Below are 8,982 nucleotides of genomic sequence, written 5' to 3' on the forward strand. Positions count from 1 at the left end.
ACACTAACTAAAGTTAAAAAAGTCAAATCATAATCGACCACCACTTTAAAACATGAAAAAAAAATATCTTAGTTGTATGATATTCCTTAGAAATAATATTATTATTATTACTTTGAGAAGTACATTTTAGTATACAGGAGTGATATATTTCTGTTACAGTTTCTTGAAGTTAAACCAGACTTTTATTTTGACGGGTTGTCGAAGATCTTTCAGTTTTAGTTTCAGTTTCAGTGTGTATTTGATGGTAGTTTTCTCAAATGAAACAGTGAAAAGCTTGTGAAATGACTCTCAAAGCAGCGCTGGAGATGAAGTTCATGTCCTCATGTATTAAGACAACAGATGCTGAAAACACTACAACAGTTTGTGTATCAGACGAAACCGTTCAGTCAAATCAGATGCATCGCATCATTCAATCACACAATCACATTCAATTATCAATGTTGAAAACAGTCACGCTGATTCATATTTTTGTGGAAACTGTAAATCTTACAGACTAATATAATGCCTGTAACACCACAATCATAGTGTTTAATGTAAAGTTCTGTCAACAGCAGCTAGTTTTTACTGTAAATACAAAAAATGATGTCACAAACCTTTTAATACATCTTGTTTTATGCCCACTAACAGTACAGTCAGTTTCCACAGAAACATCATTCAAGTCATAAAGTCTAACACATCCATCCATCTGAATTCTCTGACTTTCCACAAATCATGACAGATTTTGACAGGTCGGTGAAGTGCCCTCGGCGCTCTATGATGTAGTGTGCCGCCCATACTTTTCTGTTTCACACCACCACTCCTCGTTGCGTCAGAAAAATCCATCCCATGTGCAACCAGGCCCTCACCAACAAAGAGCCGACTCTGACACGAGGAATCCAAAGGAAGAGAAAAGAAAAACACTGAACACTGAAGTAATATTGACTTTGCTTTGTAAAAACAACAGTCTTCTGATGTATAAATATAGTCAATGCTATAAATAAAGTAGTAGGGTCATGCTATATACATGCTTCCTTGCAATTTCTCTTCTTTGTACAGCTGCTGCTGCTGCAAAAAAAAAAAAAAAAATCAGTGCAATAATAATATGCTGTACCAATCAAGACAAGTAAATGTCATTTATTCATGCTGTTGTTTTCTTTGTGCAGACAGAAGCAGACACAGACGGCTGCCTCAACATGGGAACAAAGACGCACAACTCAATGCCACTTCTGAGCCAATGAGCACAGCACAGCTAACTGGAGGGGATGAATATAAGAGGCTCCTGTTTAACATCCGACTTCACTTCCTCTAGCTGTGGAGTAAGATCTGTGTTCCAAAACACCTGCATAAACCTTAACAATGTGTCCGTATTCCCCTCTGCGTTGAGTGATGACTGTGGTGGAAGAGCTTGGCCTCGGCCACTGATCTGAGACCAGCTTTACTTTCAGTCCCTGCATTCATCTCCATAATCCCTGGAGGGACTATCAGCTTCAGCTACGACTGCATGAGCTCTCAAAGCTCTGGAGAGCGGCTGGATAACTAGTGTGAGCTCACATTTGGTCTTCTAGAACAAAAACACAGAGTAATGATGAAGAGGACCCTGGTTCAGTGCCCATATACCAGTGTATGGAGACACACTAATATCAAGGCAATATGTGCCATCGTTGAGCTCCCAAAGATGGATGTTAATACTAGGACTAAACAAAGCCAAAACACTGAGAACAAAGTTGTAATTAATATTATCTGATATTAGAATATTTATTATTGTATTAATGAATAATAATTGTAGTATGAAATAATACAATAGAGTATATCTACTTAGGATTATTATTCAATCAATCAATCAATCAATCAATGAAACAATCAGTCAATCAATCAATCAATCAGTCAGTCAGTCAGTCAGTCAGTTAGTCAGTCTATCAGTCAATTAATCAGTCAGTCAGTCAGTCAGTCAGTCAGTCAATCAATCAATCAATCAATCAATCAATCAATCAATCAATCAATCAATCAAATATATATAAAAAAAAACTTAAACTTATTTTATTTCAACAACATTTCTCATTTTACTTTATTTTCATTTGAAGCACTAAAATAATTAAAACTAAATAAACTAAAACCAAAAACTTACTAAAAAACATTTTAAAAAGTATTTAAAATGACAAAACACAATACATGACTAAAAGCTAAAATTAAAATAAAAACAAAAAATATATAAAGATTTTTTATAGATATTTATTTGGAAAGATTTTAATAAAATAAAGATATAAATAATTTATCTGTTTAAACCACTGCATTTACTACGATATAACAAAAACATTTTAAACTTATTTTGTTTTTAATAAATAAATTATTAATTAATAACAAATATTAAACAAACAAACTAAAAATGTAAACATTTAATTTCATCAAAATTTCTCATTTTAAGTAGTTTTAATTTGAACATTTTAGTTTGACGTGCTAAAATAACTAAAACTAAAACTAAAACTAAAAACCTAATAAAAATATATATTTACAAAAAAAAAAAAAAAAATAACAAAACACAAAATTACTATAACTTTAGCTAAAAATAAAAAAAATAAATGAAAAAATATATAGAATTTTATAGACATTTTTTAGGATTTTAATAATATAAAGATATAAATATATTTATATCTATTTCACATGTTAACACAATCTATAGTACATCAATGATACTTATTTTTGAATAAATTATTAATTAATAACAAATATTAATCAAATATATTTTTATTATTATTAATAAAATTAAATATAAATTATTTATTTATTCAAAGTGACAAACATCTCATATTATAGCAGACGTTCTTCCAGTGATTTTACACGCGTTTTTTCTTAAAAGTGTGAAACATACTTCTGTTCTTGACTGTGCGTGTTTCCATCAGCTAATCATCATCATGATGATGATTTCATTTTTATTGAGACGAATGGTAATGCTAACTTATAGCTTTCTCCGTCTATTACAGTCTTGCTTTATACAAGCGCATTCGCCTCCAAAAACAAATCAAGGCGTCAAATACATGCAGCAGAGCACATTCTTCATGAACTCGACAGGTTTTATATAACCACATGAAAGTCAAAATTAGAACCTCTCTCTTTATTTTTCCCCCAAAGTTACATTTTAATCTAATTCATAACTCCTACACATTGTCTTTGTCTCGTTCATTCCTCTGTCTTAGAGAGAATTTCAATATCCCAGGGTACACAGTTCTGAATCCAGCTAAAACCCATTACACTGCCACTCATAATTGCAGCCGTTCACCGCAGAAGTGAGATGCACAAAATGTCACACTGTCATTTAGTCCCCATAAGTGACTGGCAAAGACACTTTGGAGTGCAAATTATATATACTCTAAAATTAGACTTTAAATGTGCAGGACGAAAAAATCCATTAAAGATTATTTATCTATTCAAATGGAGCCCTCTAAATTGGTTTATTGAATTGCATGCTGCCATATATATAGAGAGAGTAAATGTAGATATTTTCCATGTCTATGAATGTCTTTTCTTAACAGGCTCAAGTAGCAGAACACCAAACTCAGTATTTATGCATATGTCGACCTTCGTTTCCATTGTGTCACTTTCTTTGGTAAATCCACTTGAGTCAATGAATGCTTGCTATTTATTGGGTATGAGATGGTATATTTGTTAAATGGTCAATAATGTTGTTTTATTGAATTTGTTGCCTTGGGAATACTATAAATTAATGGAGACCCCCCGCACCGACTTCTCCTGTGTCGCAGCAAGCCTCTACGCTTTGATGCATATACCTACGAATCAACAATGGCTTCCTATGGTGTGAGCCGTGTCTGCTGTAACTGTTTTGCCATTCACACAGTGTTCTATGTAAATGTGACCTGATTTTTCAGACTGAAAGGGGCACTTAGTGAAAGCTTTGTAGGACTAAAACTGAATAACCAGACACTGCAGCAGTCGATAGGCACATCAAACCGTTTCTGCTGGGCATATCAGGAACACGCTTAAGCCTCTTGTACTATTTTTATGCACAGCGATCATTTAAAATTAATCTCTCATTTACTTTAAGGCTTATCGAAGGTGCGCGGGGGCCAGCGTCTGGTGTGCGGACGTGACAGATGCCATTCCCACAGTGCGGCGTGTGGATGTATTTCACTTGCATTATTGAGATTGTTTGGTTGGAAAATGTCTGTCTTTTAGTTCTACAAAGTTTCATTCTCCCCATGGGATCTTCTGGTTTGTGTGTGCTGCCCTACTTTCTGTGCGCTTGCCATGCAACAATAGCTTCTGAACTGTGTTAAAAAAAAAAAAAAAAAAAAACAGCCCTCTGAAAGTGGTGAATACGACGACTTACGGCCGTCAGGAGATGGATTAATGGGAAAATTCATTTGATTGCACCAGATTTCAGAGAGACTCGTACACCACTGCAGAACAGTTGGAGTAGAGAGGCGGGCAGGAACAGAGAGATGCTAATTTTAGGAAAGGGGAATATTTTTCCCTTGTATTCAAGTGCTTTGTCCTCTGACTGAATGATCATAAGCACTATAGTGGCTTTCACAATATAGGTCACAAAGACAGTTTAGTTTAGTAATTCTTAACACTTTAGCCCTGGTTGAGCGTAATCCTGGGTTACCTTGTTTAACCTTTCATGCTTTAGTTTCAAGATTCCACATTGTAAACCTTGGGTTAGCACTTTTATTTGCATATGCATGAACATGCAACAAGCATGCAACCTGTTGGAGTGTTTGTCCATCTGTCAACATGTAGATCCGCTCTGGTGGTCTTACGTACTGAAATATTCAACCTCTCCTCATCCTGTTCATTTTTAACTCTCTTCCACAGATGCTGAAACTATCCACCTTATTTTGCAATGTGGAAATGATCTATTTTCTGTGAATGTGCAAGACTTCCAATTCATTAGCGCCTACAGGGAAATAAGTAAATGCACCATTGGTTGGGCAAACATTTAACCCAACCGCTGGGTTAAAACAACCCAATCGCTGGGTTTGCCCATTTTCAACCCAACTCGAGTTGTTTTTAACCTAGCATTTTTTAGAGTGTAAAGTGTCCATCAAATGCACTCTTCAGAATCTCGTTGGAAGTAGTTTTTCACATACTATATACACTTTAAAAATGCTGTGTTAAAAAAAAAAACCCAAGTTGGGTTGAAAATGGAGGAACCCAGCCCAACCTGCTGGGTAGTTTTATTTACCCCAACTAACCCAAATTACTGTATTTCTTGCTTAAAATGAACCCAAAATAGGTTGGAAATGAACATTTATTAATAAGTTTATTAAATAATAATTAAACGATAAACATTTATTAAATTGATTACTAATACATTTTTGCCTTTTAATTATTATTGTTGCCTCTTGTAATTATTTTTCTGATTTTTAATTTATTTTGGGTTCATTTTAAAACAGCCATATAGTCATTTTTAATCAATCGTTTAGTTAAATAAAACTACCCAGCAGGTTGGGTCAAACTTTTAACCCAACCACTGGGTCAAAACAACCCATTCACTGTTTTTGTCCATATTTAACACAGCTTGGGTTGTTTTTAACCCAGTAATTTTTTAGAGTGTAATAGGGAAGTATTCGATTTTGGACACAGCACAGGTGTTTAGAATTATGACAATACATTACAATAATATTGTAAGAAATACCAGTTTGCAATATCAAGCCGCATGACAAGCTGCTTTACAGCTAAAATAACTGGAATCAGATGACACAGGAAGCCAGAGACATTCAATTTACAAATGGCCACACCCACTCATATTAAAAATGAGGTGGATACTTCATTAATATTTAAGGAGGTAAGAGCTGGGGCAATTTTTGAAACATTCTAACACCACATTGTTTATTTTAGTATATTCTTTGACGTTGCAATTCAGTACTAGGAATGCAAAAGTGATTGAACCTCTGCAGCAGGGTTTCATAACACAGGTGTTCAAAAGGCCATTTGCCTGGGTTAAGTGTATTTTGAAAAAACCCTTTAGGCAAGTTTGTCTTTCTTTTTCATCTTTTATGGTATGGATTAGCTGCTTAGCTAAAGTCAGAATACAGTGTTTTTCATCATCTATTATTGAAGAGATTCATTTAATCCCAGGATAATCACAATCAAAGGGTGTAAAATAGATGCAGTATGTGAATTCGTCAGATACAGATGGCGATAATTTAACGAGGTGACTATTATATGGGTACAAACAACATGCTGACAGGTTTAAATCCATCAGCTGGTCAAAATACTTCTGAAAACAAATTAGTAATGGCTTACAAAACCAATTACATAGACTCTCTGTTTTTCAGCGGAAAGCTAAGGAACTACAATTCAACCAAAATCTTTTCGTCTTAACAAATGAATCTGTCTTGCATCACTGCTTCACCCTCTGATCAAGGACGGCATATCTTATAAGCCATGCAGCCTCACCTTGTTCGATATCCGGTGAAACTCGGACTCCAAACAAGACGCATACTGTACCATCTCAGGCTTTTTCGTTAACTTAATTGATTGCTTCTCGCGAGTTGAGAAAGGATCTATATCTGGAAACATCTTTTGGAATTGCTTCCCTTATGTGTTTCTCTATTTCTTGCCCTTTAACAAATCCATTTAACTTCTGCAACCTCTGTAGTCACAGACATTGATGGGATTTTAAGCTGGACTGAAACTTTGGATCAAAACCGTGGGATAGATTTGGGTGCACGTCCTGCTGGCTGTCTCTGATAGCTTGTTTTGGGAGCTCTGGTAATCTGTTAGCATCATCTATCACTTAGCCGTGGCCTTCATGCCTGTCAGAACGCTGAAGTGTTGAGTCAATAGACAGTCCTTGGTGATGTGGACGGCACCCGATAGCTCAAAAAATCAACCACCTGGAAAGCATATTGGGAAAGTTTGAAAAGCTCAATTGAACATGTCATTTCAACATAAATTCTAACGAACTCTGATTGATATTAAGCAGGTTTAAAATATGATAGTAGGAGCTCATTTAGACATCTTAATACTGGGTGATTGTCAGAATTTTGTCAGATAATTTGTTGAGATATGGCACTGCAGATTGAATGTACCAGTGAGATTTTACGCACAGAAAAGACAACCTAGGCTCTATACATATAATTTACTGCAGTTACCAGCTGAAATGAACACTAGTGGCAGAAAAATACCAACAAATTGTTATTCCTTTTCACACAAATTGTGATTACAGTGCAAAATATTGACCTCAAAACACTTTTACCATAGTGCATGATTGGTAAATGAATACATTTTGATGTTTGCATCACATGTTCAGCCTTTCTAATGTAGTAAATTTGCTCAATAGTTCACCTTGACATTTCACTTTGAAAGTGTCGCTAACCGTGCAACTTATTTTGTAGGAAAGTTTTTCCAATTTTTCCTATGACTAAAAAAATCTTTAGATGAACTTCGTTCAGTTGTAGCCTGTGGTTCCACACAAAGGCAATTGCATTACATTGTAATGATATGTACAGCTAGTAAGGGCTGTGAAAATAAACTATACTCCCCTGGCCTCAAGAGGCACGCTAGTGGCTGCGGTCTTTAGCATCCTTGTTAGTGCGCCTGGCTCCCATGCCAGAAACGCTGGTGTGAATCCTGCTCGGAGTGGTGCAATTAGAACCAGAGAAGTTACATTGGTGCCGTGACCTGGATGGGAGTGAGGTTTAGAGGGATGGGTATATGGGAGGCCAGCTAGTAAAAGCTGAGCGAGTAAACCTTACTCCCCTGGTCTCAAAAGGCACTCTAACGACATATGCTAGAGGCTGTGGTATTTAGCATCCTTTTTAGTGCGCCTATCTCCCATGCCGGAAACTCCAGTTTGAATCCGACTTTGAGTGGTGTAAGTATAACTGGAAGAGTGACATTGGTACCGTGACCTGGATGGGAGTGAGGTTTAGGGGGGTGAGTGTAACGAAGGCCAGCTAATATGAGATTTGTGAGTAAACTTCACTTCCCTGATCTCAAAATGTGCACTAGTGAGTTTTGACTGATGCTAGAGGCTACAGTCTTTGGTGTCCTTGTTAGCGCGCCCACATCCCATACCGGAAACGCTTGTTCGAATCCCATTTGGAGCGGTGCGAGTAGAATTTTGGGGGTTACACTATTGCCGTGACCCGGATGAGTGTGACAGAGGCCAGCTAGTAGGAGCTGTCCGAGTAAACCTCACTCCCCTGGCTTCAAGAGGTGCAAAAGCGGCATATCCTAGAGGCTGCAGTCTTTAGTGTCCATGTAAGTGCGCCCGTCTCCCATACCTGTCTCACTCCCAACACCACTTTGAATCCCACTCGGAGCGATGCGAGTAGAACTGGAGGGGTTACACTGGTGCTGTGACCCGGATGGGATTGAGGTTTATTGGGGTGAGTGTAAAGAAGGCCTTCTAGTAAGAACTGTGTGAGTAAACTTCACTCCCCTGATCTCAAGAGGCACACTAGCGACTGATGCTAGACGATGTGGTCTTTAGTGACCTTGTTAGTGCTCCCACCTCCCATGCCGGAAACTCTGGTTTGAATCCCACTCAGAATGGTATGAGTAGAACACAGAAACAATGTAGAGTTACACTGGTGTCGTGACACAAAGCGGAGTGAGGTTTAGGGGGGTGAGTGTAACGGAGGCCAGCTAGTAAGAGTTGTGTGAGTAAACCTCACTGCCCTGGCCTCAAGAGGCGCACTAGCGACATATGCTACAGGCTGTGGTCTTTAGCATCCATGTAAATGCGCCTGTCTCCTGAGCCGGAAACCCGGGTTCGAATCCCAAACCTATTGTGTCTTTCATCAGGTCACAAAGCTGAGATGCTTATTAATTATTCAGCAACAGACATCAACACTTCATCATTCCGAAAACACTTCAAATCGCTGACCCCTTTCTTGTCTGTGGACATAGAATTAGCACTGCATTTCATTAATTACTGCACAGTAACTAATTATTGTACTTGTACTTACGTACTTTCATGCACTAAAACAGATGTTCAGACTTCCGCCTTGTCCATCCTGAGGTTCCCCAGATGTC

The 8,982-nt window shown here is 37.3% G+C and overlaps 1 long non-coding RNA gene across 1 annotated transcript; it reads right to left on the reverse strand.

Moving 5' to 3' along the window:
* Positions 1–306: 306 nt before the first annotated feature.
* Positions 307–6,597, reverse strand: LOC127499405 (uncharacterized). Its single transcript, XR_007926122.1, has 3 exons — positions 6,397–6,597; positions 1,004–1,044; positions 307–861 (listed from the first exon to the last, which is right to left on the reverse strand). It is a non-coding gene; the product is annotated as an uncharacterized LOC127499405 (long non-coding RNA).
* Positions 6,598–8,982: the final 2,385 nt, after the last annotated feature.

This window comes from Ctenopharyngodon idella, chromosome 18, assembly GCF_019924925.1.
Source record: "Ctenopharyngodon idella isolate HZGC_01 chromosome 18, HZGC01, whole genome shotgun sequence".
Taxonomy (NCBI): domain Eukaryota; kingdom Metazoa; phylum Chordata; class Actinopteri; order Cypriniformes; family Xenocyprididae; genus Ctenopharyngodon; species Ctenopharyngodon idella.